Source organism: Malus sylvestris, chromosome 16 (assembly GCF_916048215.2).
Source record: "Malus sylvestris chromosome 16, drMalSylv7.2, whole genome shotgun sequence".
Taxonomy (NCBI): domain Eukaryota; kingdom Viridiplantae; phylum Streptophyta; class Magnoliopsida; order Rosales; family Rosaceae; genus Malus; species Malus sylvestris.
Genome location: NC_062275.1, coordinates 20,284,095 through 20,298,969, shown reverse-complemented (window position 1 = coordinate 20,298,969; position 14,875 = coordinate 20,284,095). Strand labels below are relative to the sequence as shown.

Below are 14,875 nucleotides of genomic sequence, written 5' to 3'. Positions count from 1 at the left end.
TTTTACAACTTTTGTGAAGGACTTAACTTTGAAATGTGCCACTATAATCATATAAATCATAGATCAAAATTTAACCATAAATTGTTGTTTACATTTATGCTTCATTTTTCTCACCAAATTTTGTTTTTTCAGATTTTGTTTTTTTTGAAACATGATATATTAGAGGATACAGGAAGATGAACGGTTCAGATCGTTGATATTATGTTCAGAGTTTTACCGTTAATGAAAATATTGCTTGGTGTTTATAAAGTCTCTATAAACTATATAACATCGACTCATATTTCAATTAACCGTAAATATCGGGACGTGATATTAAAGATCCGAGCCGTTCATCTTCCTACATCCCCCAGAAGATCATGTTTTCAAAAAAGAAAATTTTAAAAATGAAATTCAATATAAAGAATAAAGTCTAAATGACAATCGACGGTAAAATACAAATTTAAGGTTTATGGATTATAGTGTCGGATTTCGAAGTTGACCCCTTCATGAAAGTTGTAAAACTTGTCACTACGAGTGATTGAATTTTTTTATTTTTTATTTTTACATTTCTTACACTTCTACAATAATTATTATTAATTTTATTACTTTACACTCAAATAAAAAACACTATTCATGATGGTTTGGAGTGTTTTAAAAATCTAAACGATAATGTAAGTGTAGTTATTGTCTACTTGTGGAGGAATGATGAATCACGAGTGTTTATATATTATTTCACATTTTTCATACTTTTAGGGATGTCTTATTGCCTATACTAATACTATAGTAATTGATTTTAATTTTGGACAACAACATGATAAGTAAAATTTATCCTATTAATGATAATAAGAAACTTTCATAATAAAAATAAATAAATGAATAAAACTTAATTTTTTTAACTTATATAGAATAATAATACAAAAATATATATTTAATATAGAATATACCAATATATATGATATGACTATTGTATTTTATAATAAATTTTTTTGTAATTAAATTTTAAAATTATAATATATTTTTCTTAACAAATCAAAACGGATTACCCACATGTTACCTACGTGTATACCCGTTAAGAAACCGTTATTAACGAGTCATTCGATAATGACCCGACTAGTTATCGTGTTAACCCAAAACTTATTATTTTCGTGTCATTTTCATGTCGCGTAAGAAATTGCTGGGTCTATAAACTACCCATCCAACTCTAGCGGTTGCAGAGTTTGCACGTTGGAAACTGCAGCCTACCACCACGTTCAGAGGCCTTCAACCGGTTACTCAGTCCTACTATTCATACAAAGGGGATAAAAACTCAACCGCAAAGACCACTCTCTCAAATCGTTGATTTTTTGCCTTCTTCATCCACCTTTCAATTTGGTGCTTTTGGGGAAAACTATGAATTAGGATCAACAAAATACTACAATTTGGAGGTCGGCCACCAAATCCCCCTCTAACATCGTCTTATTTGGTGTCTTGATAAACTCCTATTATTTGGGTTTTACAGTGCAGATCAGCTGTAGCCACCGGGTTTTACAGTGCAAAAGTTGTGGGTTGTTCATTTGTATGTCTAATTTCGGAGTTTGGTTGTGAATAGTTTTCTAATTGGCAACCAATAACGTTCTGGAAGTGCAAAGGACGCGTGGGATTGAAGCAGCACGAGGAGCGAAGAAAATGGAGAAGATTGTCGTTCGAGCAGGTGGCGGATCATCTGTTCAATGGCTGTGTGAATGGGGGAGTTGATGCAACTAGAGGAGTGAGTACATAATTATGGGTGTGCCATTTTGGGTTGGGACTGAGATGTTCAAGAAAGATTGATGAGATTATGATTTTGTAGAGCATCTCATTTCTGTTTTTGGGTGATTTGAGTTTTCTTTTCTTTAGCAGTTTATGGGTTGTTTTATAACCAGTTAGAATAGTTTTGACATTTTTTTATTTTTTGAAAAACACATGAGGGATAATGCTTGCATTATTATGCAGTTAATATGAAGTTTGAGTTCTTTCTAACAAAAAATTTGTTTACTCTAAGCCCCTTGGGCGATAGGATACGACGACTTATTCGATGCTGCCGTCGAATAAGGTCTGAGGTGACCATGGTGTGCATATTATTAAGACTGAGAAGGCGACGAGTGAATGAAGATAAGAGAGGGTCAAGTATAACGAGAACCTGGACATTGTAAGTCTATATATACCATATGCAATTAGGAATTTAATTAAACTGGCCCTATGCAATTGGCAATTGCACTGAATATCATCAGGTATGAAGGAATAAACTTGTGTGTTTGATTCCACTTATCAATATATCAGTAGTAGATTTTTTTTTTCATTAAAACTTCAAATTTTACCTATTGGTGACCTGTGGCATATTTTTTCTAACAAGTTTTGGGTAAATGTACTCCTGCAGTCAAAAGCACAGCTGTGTGAAAAATGGAGGGGAAGTAAATTCATGTTGATGATTAAAAAAGCATAGTTAAGGTTTTAATTGTTTTCCTTTTCCATGACTTCAAACGAATTTGATCTCACGGATATTGGGTATTGTATTTTCTAATTGTGAGTTCATGATTGGTTTGCAACTTTTTCAATTATATTTTGTTGTAAGCTTTCCATATAGTGTCAAGATGAAAATATGACCAAGAGGCGTTGGCATTCAATTTAAAGCTTGCTGTAGGTAATTCCCATTCCTTATAATACTGTCGTGTTTCTAGCTGAAAGCTTACAATTATCTCTAAAATTGATTCAGTTGGTTTCTTTTGGACTACAATGCAAGACTTCTCATGACCTTTTTCTTATGCAGAGGTTCGTTTCTCATCAAATCAACTTTTTGATTTGATAGCAGGTGAGATCTAAAATAGAATAAATGTCAAGCAATGTGGAAGTAGATGACAGATTAATTCAATAGTTGTTTGTATCTCTTTAATTTAATAAGAGGTTTGTCCTTATTATCTAAATGTGCAATTGGTGTTGAATCAAATCATAATACAGTCAATTTAATAAATTTCATATTTTATATTTAAAAAAATATATATATCAAATCATAATACATTTCACGTTCATGAACACAATAAAATCTGTAAGAGAAAAAAAACAACATAATACACCTTTAGGGGTGATTAGTGCCCGTGATGCAAAAATACCTCTCGCACGCATGTTTGTGCATGCGGAGACGTCTATACAAAAAACTCATTTACTTTTGCAGAAAGAAAGAAAGTAAAGGAGCTTTTTGCCGACTCTCTGCGTTCTTTCACGTAAGCTTTAAAGCTTGCACCCAAACTTTTAAAGAAAAATCTTGCTTAATTATTTGGTGTTTCATCCATCCTTTTGAGATATTTTTAGTATAAAATATCAGTAGAATTATTTTTTTTGAGTTGTTTTTAACTTTGCAAAAAGGTCATAATCATCGGGCACTCTAAATAATAGTATTACCAGAAAGAATTTGTATATAAGAAAGAGTACAATACAATTTTAAATTGTCAATAACAATACCAAATTTTTTAGAGAAATTTTTAGGAGTAAGAAGTCAAGCTTATCTCTTATTTCATGTCCATCCAAATTATAACAAAAGTTAACAAAATTTCAGAAAATGCCCTCTATAATAAGTAACAATTACAATGACTTTCAAACCGTACATAAGCCATTAAAAGACGGGTGGAAATATATTTCCAAAACAAAGACGTAAAATAATAAATTACATGCACAACCAAAAGGATTTCAAAACAAGGTGTAATTGCTTCTGCAATTAGACAAACCACAAGCAAACATATATCTACTTCATTTTTATTATTGCATCGCAAGTGAAATAAAAACCATTGTAAAATCACATCACACTGGAGCAGCTGTAGCAGAAGCTGCCTGCTGCTCTGTGGCCTTTTCTTCTTCATTCTCACCTATCAACTCCTCAAGTGACTTGCCCTTGGATTCCGGCACCAAGAGCGTAAAGCCCATTCCGACAAAGTTGATCACACCAAGCATAATAAGAGAATTCTTCACACCAATGCCTGGTAGATAGCCAGCGTCAGTTTTTGTAGCATCCTTGCTTTGTGCTGCATACAAAAACCCAAATGCGCCAACAATTGCTCCAGCCTTCCCGGCTGCAGCTGATATTCCATGACACGTAGACCTCAAGCGCGCCTGGAAAATCTCAGCTGGCACAATAAATGTGTTGGTATATGGTCCAGCCCATGATGAATGAGCAAGTCACGTGGCTGGAGCATGCCAGACAATTCTAACAAGTTATTAAGTAGGTAGAAGAAGCTAGAAAGTACTAGCTTCCTTGGTTGCAAATGGAAAGATCTAGAAGCTACAATTTTGTGGCTAGTCTAGAATTATCTAAGCTAGAGGTTTGTAGAATATACTAGAAACTGGAAACTAGTTCTAGTTTGTAGAAGGAACTAGAAACTAATAGATTGCCAAGCCCTCACCTGTAAATATGGGTGTGATGTTGTATTGATGTAACCAATCAAGAAAGAAGTGACTAGAAAAGGATCAAGTCCAAAGCTAGAGTCCAAGAGTGAGAGTGTTCCACTACACATTGTGAGTGAAGTTTAGAGTGATAGAAAGTGTGTGTTATACTTTATTGTATCCATCAAGCCTTGTCTTTGGCTTGATAAGACTACTCTTGTTGTATTCATCTTTTTCATATAGTGAAGATTGATCCTTGTTTCGTGGACATAGACATAAATTGCCGAACCATATTAATTCTTGGTGTCCATTTTCTACTTTACTTTGTGCATTCTCTATCTTGTAGTACCGACATTCCTAACAAGTGGTATCAGAGCCCGGTTGGCTCGTACTACGAGATGGAAGTAAGTGGCACTATGATCAAACTCACCAACTGCAATTGGGTAACATGGAAGCCAAGAGCATGTTCGATGCCGAGTGGAAGAAGAAGAATCGCAAGGCAATTGGCATAATTAGACAATGGGTGGACAATAGTGCTTTTCACCATGTGTCTAATGAAACCAATGCCCACGAGTTTTGGACAAAGCTTGAGTCCTTGTTCGAGAAGAAGACCCCAGCCAAGAAAGCATTCTTGATCAAAGAGCTCATCAATGTGAAGTACATGGATGGTTTAAGTGTAGCAGAACATTTGAACAATTTCCAGAATATCATTAACCAGTTGGCTACTATGAACATGACAATTGAGGATGAGCTGCAAGCACTCTTGATACTTGGATCCTTGCCAGACAGTTGGGAGACCTTTATGGTGAGTGTAAGTAACTCTGCTCCTAATGGTGTTTTTACTCTTGATAATGTTAAAAATAGCATCCTCAATGAAGAAACAAGGAGAAAGACTTCTGGCATAGATGGCAGCCAAGTATTTGTCACAGAGAATAGCGGAAGAAGCAAGAGTAGAGGGCTTTGAGGTCATGGCAGGAGTCCTAGCCGATCCAAGTCAAGGTTCAAGGGTGCATGCCACCATTGTGGCAAAAAAGGCCATATGAAGAAAAAATGTCGAGTTTGGAAGAGAGCAAAGGGAAGGAAACAATCAGAAGAAAGATGATACTGGCAATACCACCACTGTCATATGTGGTGATGTACCAGAAATATTGTCTGTTGGTGAATGTTTGCATATGGATGATTTTGACAAAGGCATTAAATGGATCTTTGACAATGGAGCTTCCTTCCATGCTACATCTAAACGGGAGTTCTTCAATACATACAAACAAGGTGACTTTAGCATAGTGATGATGAGGAATGAAAGCTATTCCAAAATTCTTGGAATTGGTGATATTTGCCTAATAACTAACCTCGGCTACTAGTTGATGTTGAAAGATGTAAGGCATATTCCTGATATACGTTTCAATCTGATATCCATTGGTACCCTTTATCGACAAGGTTATTATCACCATATTGGCGAAGGAAAATTGAAGCTTACTAAAGGCTTAATGGTGGTAGCAAGCGCACGACTGTGTTGTATGTTGTACCGGTCAAATGCCAAGGTTTTGAAAGGTGAGTTGAATGCTGTGGAGGACTCATCTCTAGACTTGTGGCATACGAGGCTAGGCCACATAAGCAAGAAAAACCTACAAGTTCTGGCAAAAAAGTTTCACATTCCCTTTGCCAAAGGTACGTCGTTAAACCCTTGTGAGTAATGTTTATTCGGTAAACAAAGAAGAGTTAGTTTTTCTGTTCCATCTACAAAGAAAGGAAATTTATTAGATCTTGTTTATTCAGATGTGTGTGGTCCCATGGAAGTCGAGTCACTTGGAAGAAATAAATATTTTGTTACTTATATTGATGATGCTTCACGAAGGGTCTGGGTGTTTTTTCTTTGAAATCCAAAGACTAGGTGTTTCAGACATTCCAGGAGTTCCATGCCATGGTGGAGAGGGAAACTGGGAAACCTCTTAAGTGCTTTCGTAGTGACAACAGCGGCGAGTACACATCTTACTAGTTTAGAGAGTATTGTGTGAAACATGGCATATGTCATGAAAAGACAGTTCCTGGAACTCCACAACATAACGATGGTGCTGAAAGAATGAACCGAACCATCATGGAGAAAGTCAGGTGTATGCTGAGGACTACAAAGTTATCTAAACAGTTCTGGGATGAAGCTGTAAGGATAGCCTATTTGATCAATCGATCTCCATCAGTACCATTAGGTCTTGATATTCCAAAGAAAGTGTAGACTGGTAATGATGTGTCTTACTCTCATCTGAAGGTGTTTGGTTGCAAAGCTTTTGTGCATGTGCCCAAAGAGCAGAAATCGAATTTAGCCTACAAAGTTACACTGTGCATCTTTCTTGGTTATGGTGGTGAAGATTTTGGTTACATATTATGTGACCCATACCAGAAGAAGTTTATCAGAAGCAGAGGTGATCTTCTATGAAGACCAAACAATTGGGGATTCAGATAAAAAGGCACAACCATATGGCACAGTCAGAGGAGTTGATCCAGTAGCTTCAAATGAAGAAAGTCATGGTGACATCTCTGAAGTAGCTGCCAATAAAGTGTCGACAGAACCAAATAATGCTGATCAGGGGGAGCCTGATCAAGATGTGTCAGACCATGAGATTGCTGATCAGGGGGAGCCTAGTCAAGAAGAGCAGAATCAATGAGAACTAGATCAGAGAGAGCCTCCAGCCCCGCAAGAGAATGAAGACTAAGTCAGAAGATCTAGCAGAAGTCGAAGACTTTCTACCAAGTATTATTTATCAGAGTATATCATGTTGACTAATTATGGAGAGCCCGAAACTTATGACGAGGCCAAAGCTCATAACGACAGTGACAAATGGATGAAGGCAATGGAGTCAAAGATGGATTCCTTATTAAAGAATGATACCTATGAGCTGGTGGAACTTCCAAAGGGCAGAAAACCATTGAAAAAGAAGTGAGTGTTCAAATTGAAAAGGGACGACAACATGACAAGGTACAAGGCTCGTTTGGTTGTCAAATATTTTGGTCAAAAGAAAGGAGTTGACTTTGATGAGATTTTCTCATCGGTGGTGAAGATGACTTCCTTTCGAGTTATCCTTGGTATAGCAGCAAGAATGGATCTTGAGCTCGAGTAGTTAGATGTTAAAACTGCATTTCTCCATGGCAATTTAGAAGAGGAAATATACATAGAGCAATCCAAAGGCTTTGAAGTCAAAGGTAAAGAAAATTTGGTGTGCAAGCTGAAGAAAAGCGTATATGGTCTTAAGCAAGCTCCAAGACAGTGGAATAAGAAGTTTAACTCATTCATGGTGAGTAATGGGTACAAGAGAACTCATGTTGACTCTTGTGTCTATATCAAACAATTTTCTGGAGGTAAATTCATCATTTTATTGCTTTATGTTAATGATATGTTGATTGTCGGTCAAGATGCTTCTATGATTAAAAAGCCCAAAGAAGAGTTATCTAAGTCCTTTGACATGAAGGATTTAGGGCCAGTTAAGCAAATTTTGGGCATGGAGATTATTCGTGACAGAAAATCTAAGAAGTTATGGTTGTCACAAGAAAAATATGTTGAACGGGTGCTTGAAAGGTTCAACATGAAAGCAGCTAAGCCGGTAAGCTCACCTTTAGCCAATCATATCAAGTTGAGCAAAGAGTTGTGTCAAAAAAAGATATGAAGAAAAGGAGAAAATGGCAATTGTTCCCTATTTTTCAGCGGTAGGAAGTATCATGTATGTAATGGTGTGCACACGGCCAGATATTGCTCATGTAGTAGGTGTGGTAAGCAGGTTTCTTTCTAATCCAGGGAAAGACCACTAGGAAGCTATTAAGTGGATTCTCAGATATTTGAAAGGGACTTCTAAGATGTGCTTGTGCTTTGGCGGTTCCAAACCAATCTTGGAAGGCTTTACAGATGCTGACATTGAAGGTGACTTGGATGGTAGAAAATCTACGTCTGGGTACTTGTTTATTTTTGTAGGGGGAGCTGTCTCATGGCAGTCCAAGCTGCAAAAGTGTGTTGTTTTGTCCACAACCAAGGCTGAATATATAGCCGCTACAGAAGCATGCAAAGAGTTGTTGTGGCTAAACAAGTTTCTCCAAGAGTTGGGTTTGAAGCAAAGTGATTATGGCATTTATTGTGATAGTCAGAGTGCTCTGTATTTGAGTAAGAACACTACATATCATTCACGCACCAAGCACATTGATATTCGTTATCATCATATTAGAGATGTTATCGAGAACAAGTTGCTACAGCTGAAGAAGATTCATACCGATAATAATTTCTCAGACATGTTGACAAAGGTAGTCACAAAATCAAAGTTGGAATTCTGCATTAAGGCTACTGGGATGGACTCCAGGTAACATGGAGTCATGATCAGAATTCCTCCCTCATGGACTGGAGGGGAGATTGTTGGTATATGGTCTAGCCCATGATGAATGTTCTAGATTATTCTAGTAAGCAAGTGAGGTGGCTGGATCATGCTAGACAATTCTAGCAAGTTATTAAGTCGGTAGAAGAAGCTAAAAAGTACTAGCTTCCTTGGTTGTAAATGGAAAGATCTAGAAGCTACAATTTTGTGGCTAGTCTAGAATTATCTAAGCTAGAGGTTAGTAGAATATACTAGAAACTAGAAATTATTTCTAGTTTGTAGAAGGAACTAGAAACTAGTAAAATGCCAAGCCCTCACCTATAAATATGGGTGTGATGTTGTACTAATGTAACCAATCAAGAAAGAAGTGACTAGAAAAGGATCAAGTCCAAAGCTAGAGTTCCACTCCAAGAGTAAGAGTAAGAGTGTTCCACTACACATTGTGAGTGAAGTTTATAGTGATAGAAAGTGTGTGTTTTACTTTCTTGTATCCATCAAGCCTTGTCTTTGGCTTGGTAAGACTACTCTTATTGTACTCATCTTTTTCATATAGTGAAGATTGACCCTTGTTTCGTGGACGTAGGTGTTGGAAATGTGCCCTAAAGCCAATCATATGATGATACTTTACGGACATTTCACATGTTAAACTAATCTAGTTTAACTATAAAGGGCAAAGATTATTGTTTGAGCCGTCTCATATAAATGTTATATGCTTAAACGATAAAGTCCAAGGAATATGTGATTGGGAGAATGCGATCTAATGAAGTTAGATTCATGAGACCATTCTTTCATAGACACATCCTAAATGTTCCTGATCATAGGATTGTCAATTAGGCATTGACAGTCCGTTAAGATCGGTACGTACTGTGTCTTCTCTCAGGGAGAGTGACTAGTCTCGAGTCATTGGTGTGTGTGACATCAAGTCAAGTACGTAGGTGCTCAATAGAGAATGAGTTCACTGAACACGATCAACGAAGATTTCTCATATTCATGTCACATGAGAACTCATGGTTGGGATAATGCAAAGTAGTCCTTTGACCTGAGGCATCATAGTTGTCTTGTGGTTAAGTCCTTGATCTTTGATTATGTCAAAAGTCACTCCAAAAGGAGGGTGTCCACGGCATAGTTAGGGTTAAGCCACTTAGCTATGGAGGCAAGTGAATGCGCAATAAGGGATCTCTAACCTTCAAACCGTTTGAGGGAGAATACTCTATGATATGATTAAGAACCTCTGGCCAGAGTATGAATGAGATTTAGAAAAGTCGTTCTAAATCACATTCAAGGTAATCATATAAGCACACGAATCACATTGGATAGTAGACATGAATAAATAAACTATCAAACCAAACAATGTGGTCAAGAGTATTAGATTAGAGAAAGACCGTATTGCATTTGTAATCCTAAACTGAATAGGTTCACCACCTCTTCTGATTAGCTTGGGTAACCATGATATGCTGCTAGGTGTCACTCATGGTTTGTGGAAGCCCTAAACGTGTGTAATCACTAAAGGGAGAATTGAAAGAAAGTTTCAATTCACAATCGATGTAAAATGATTTTAATCGCCCACTGCCTCGCTAAAAGGAACCTAATGGATCGTACACCGTGTAAGGTGGAGATTGAAGAAACAATAGAGATGAGTAAGAATAATTAAATTGTTTAATTATTTATGGCAAGGATTAATTAATATGTTAATTAATCAAACGAATAAGTTCGTTAAAGACCTCGGGATAGTTTTGGGCCTCAAGGCCCAATGGGCTTCGAACGTCAAGTCCATTGACTTAAGTTGTATGACAACTTAATTCACTAAGGCCCAAAAGCCCAAACAAAACCCAATGGCCGGCCATTTAGAGGAAGGGTAGTGAACTTGCTTTAATTACAAGTTTGCCACTCAAATGAATAAAGGTATAAATATGACTTTATAGCCAAAATTCAGTTAGGGGTTTCTTTTGGAGAAAATTGGTGAGAACTTGTCTCTCCTTTTCTCTCTAAAGAGGCCGGCCCCTTGGAGGGGGTATCTAGCCATACTACTACTCCAAGGTCACTCATTTTCTTCTCCAATATCTCCTTGGTGTGAAGACTTAGAGGTTCTCAATTTTGGGAACTTGGAGAAACCTTTTCATCCATCCAAATCCAAAGATTTAAGATGCAAGGAATGAAGGCCCTCTCTTTGGGTGATTAGCCTTTGCTTATGCAAAGAGGAATCTACAAAGGTATATATTTCTCAACTCACTTTGATTTGAGTTGAGTCTTGGTTCACCAATCTACTAGGCTTTGAATTTCATGGTTAATGTTTTGTTTTTAAGTGCATGCAAGCATGATTCCGCCTTTAATTGTTAATTGCATGCTTATAGATGTTGCTTAAATGAACATGTTTTCACAAAATATTCCTTCAGTAGGCATAAATTGTCGAACCACATAAATTCTTGGTGTCCATTTTCTACTTTACTTTATGCATTCTTTATCTTGTAGTACTGACATTCCTAACAAAATGTGGTGGCATTGGGTCTGAAATTGGCAAAGAAAAATGTGAGTGAGTAAATTGCAACAAACCCAATTCTGTTGCCCTCTAACGTCTAGTGGTGGTAAGGAATTGCCAATGCAAACATGAACACAGTCATAAAGAGAATCCCATCAGTTGGATTGCAAATCTACCCATGTAATCAATGAATGCAATAGTGAACCAGTATCCAGGGACAGTGCTGCACTTAGCTATTAGGGTTTATGCTCTTGCAATTTTGGGATCCACCTGATTGCATTAAAAATGTCTTTTTGGAAGAGATTTTGGCTATAGAACGCAATGTCTAGCAAGAACCAAGTGGAAGTGGTGCCAAGCAAGTGAAGACCGTGGCAAGCCACGAATTGCTTGGTGAACAAGCCAAAGCTGTTGGACTTCTCTTGAGTAATTTTCTCTAGTTCTTCCTCTTCAGCTTCAAACTGAACTTGGAGAACCTTAGACATGTCTGAGGCAGCCTATTTAGCGTATTTTGATACGAGGGTTGTGTAACGAGATGTCTCGAACATTTTCATACGCTAGTAGTAAAGTTAAAAGAGCAGGAAGGGCGCCGACCATTAGAACGATACGCTAGACAAAGTCAGCTTGATGTGCAACAGAAGCGGCTCTGTCCACAGAGTATGTAAGAGCCTTGAAAGCCTGATCAAACGCGTTGCCACAATCAAAGTCACAATCCCACCAGCCAAAATCCCAAATCCTTGCATGGCAAACACAGCGGCAATAAATGCCCCACGAGTCTTTTTGTTGGCATACTCGGACATAATTGTGGCTGAGAGGGAATAGTCACCACCAATGCCTAATCCAAGCCAGAACTGTAAGAAACAAAGTGTGGTGATCACGCTCTTTGGGTGAACAGAAAATGAAAGGCCCAACGCAATGGAGTGTAAAACCATGAAAACAAGGGTCATACCATAAATTTTTTTTCGACCCAGTTTATCTCTGAGCCAACCAAAAAAGAGCTGGCCGGCTAAGGTACCACATAGATGTTGGTTTATGGTCTAGCCCATGATGAATGTTCTAGATTATTCTAGTAAGGAAGTGAGGTGGCTGGAGCATACTAGACAATTCTAGCAATTTATTAAGTTGGAGGAAGAAGCTAGAAAGTACTAGCTTCCTTGGTTACAAATGGAATGATCTAGAAGTTACAATTTTGTGGCTAGTCTAGAATTATCTAAGCTAGAGGTTTGTAGAAGGAACTAGAAACTAGTAGAATGCCAAGCCCTCACCTATAAATATGGGTGTGATGTTGTAGTGATGTAACAAATCAAGAAAGAAGTGAGTAGAAAATGATCAAGTCCAAAGCTAGAGTTCCACTCCAAGAGTGAGAGTGTGAGTGTTCCACTACATATTGTGAGTGAAGTTTAGAGTGATAGAAAGTGTGTTATACTTTCTTGTATTCATCAAGCCTTGTCTTTGGCTTGGTAAGACTACTCTTGTTGTACTCATCTTTTTCATATAGTGAAGATTGATCCTTGTTTCGTGGACGTAGGCATAAATTGCCGAACCACATAAATTCTTGGTGTCCATTTTCTACTTTACTTTGTGCATTCTCTATCTTGTAGTATCAATATTCCGAATAATAGAGCCACACCATTAACATTAGTAGCCACATTGGGAGGCAATGTACTGGGCTTTGGGTGAGTTAGGTCAGTGTAGTATATATGACCAAGTAACATGGACACCAAGGAAATGCAGAAGAGATCATAAGCAACAACAATAACAACAATAAAGCCTTTTCCGACTAAGTCCTTTCGGCAATATGAATCCTAGAACGCCATTGCGCTCGGTTCTGTGTCATGTCCTCCGTTAGATCCAAGTACTCTAAGTCTTTTCTTAGAGTCTCTTCCAAAGTTTTCCTAGGTCTTCCTCTACCCCTTTAGCCTTGGACCTCTATTCCGTGGTCGCATCTTCTAACCCGAATGTCAGTAGGCCTTCTTTGCACATGTCCAAACCACCGTAACCGATTTTCTCTCATTTTCCTTTAATTTCGGCTACTCCTACTTTACCTCGGATATCCTCATTCCTAATTTTATCCTTTCTTGTGTGCCCACACATCTAACGAAGTATCCTAATCTCTGCTACACCTATTTTATGTACGTGTTGAAGCTTCACTGCCTAACATTCCGTGCCATACAGTATCGCGAGCCTTATTATCGTCCTATAAAATTTTCCTTTGAGCTTTAGTGGCATACGGTGGTCACACAACACGCCAAATGCACTCTTCAACTTCATCCATCCAGCTTGTATTCTATGGTTGAGGTCTCCATCTAATTCTTCGTTCTTTTGCAAGATAGATCCTAGGTAATGAAAGCGATCGCTTTTTGGTACTTCCTGATCTCCGATCCTCACCCCTAACTCATTTTGGCCTCCATTTGCATTGAACTTGCACTCCATATATTCTGTCTTTGATCGGCTTAGGCGAAGACCTTTAGAAACCAACCTAAACCCCTTTACCTAGAAACCCAACCCAACCTCCTTTTATTTTATTTTGTTTTTAGTATATTGTTATTATTTGTTTAAAAGGCCTTGGGCCTCATTTGTGAAAGCCTTAAATCCAAACTCATTTTCCTTTTAAAACCCAAACCCTTTTAGCCCTTAACCTAATCCTAACCCAAGTCCTAAAACCCTAAACCCTAACCGATCCAAACATTTTTGGGGAATATTCCGTCAGGGAATATTCAAGGAATATTCTATGGACTTTTAAGAAATTTATCCGGAAACCTTCTTAGGGTAATTCGACGTCCTAAATCCGTTTCCGACGTCCGTTTTCTCAAATTCAATTGTTATGCTAGAGTTTTATTAATTAGACCCCTTTATGTGCTTAGGGGCAATTATAGTGGCGTTTCTGTCTTCGCTAGCTGCGTGACTTTTCGACGGCGAAGTACTGTGAGTGGACCCCTTCAAAAGCATGTTTTAATAGTAGAAATGCATACATGAAAGGCATGATTTAATGATTACGTTTTATGAAACGTTTTGAGATAACATGCTTATTGAGGCTACTTTAAATTATTACTATTTTTCCTATAACCCGTGTTCTTATAGAATATCTGATGGATGACGATATGATATTTAGAACATGTTTCGAACACCTCTTTATAGTATAGATGATGGATGACTTTATACTATGAAGTTGTTTTTCAATATATGTATGTTCAATGGTTTTGTACTTACCTAGTAGTCCTTTCCGCTACGGGACGTAGGGATAGATTCCGGTCCGTCCCGGGCGACGGTTTGGTGTTGGCATAGGGCCTGGAGTGTGTTTCCTCTGGCTATTTAGCACAGGGACGGGGAGCCGGCATGGGGCCTGAAGTGTATTTTCCTCTGACTGTCTGCTCAGAGACGGGGAGCCGGCATGGGGCCCAACACTTCTCTCCAAAGGTTAAGCTTCGCATTTACCCCTTCCTGAGTTTCATCTATCAACATTATATCGTCTGCGAAAAGTATACACCAAGGAATATCATCTTGAATATGTCCCGTTAATTCATCCATTACCAATGCAAACAGGTAAGAACTTAAAGAATGAGCCTTGATGTAACCCAACAGTTATGGGGAAACTTTCGGTTTGTCCTTCGTGAGTTCTTACGGCAGTCTTTGCTCCATCATACATATCCTTTATAGCTTGGATATATTCTACTCGTACTCCTTT

General features: G+C 37.8%; 1 long non-coding RNA gene and 1 pseudogene across 1 annotated transcript; one reads left to right on the top strand and one right to left on the bottom strand.

Moving 5' to 3' along the window:
- Window positions 1-3,789: 3,789 nt before the first annotated feature.
- On the bottom strand, window positions 3,790-12,932 carry LOC126607601 (probable inorganic phosphate transporter 1-7; annotated as a pseudogene).
- On the top strand, window positions 4,206-12,742 carry LOC126607603 (uncharacterized). The gene is made up of 2 exons (XR_007617673.1): window positions 4,206-4,344; window positions 12,412-12,742. It is a non-coding gene; the product is annotated as an uncharacterized LOC126607603 (long non-coding RNA).
- Window positions 12,933-14,875: the final 1,943 nt, after the last annotated feature.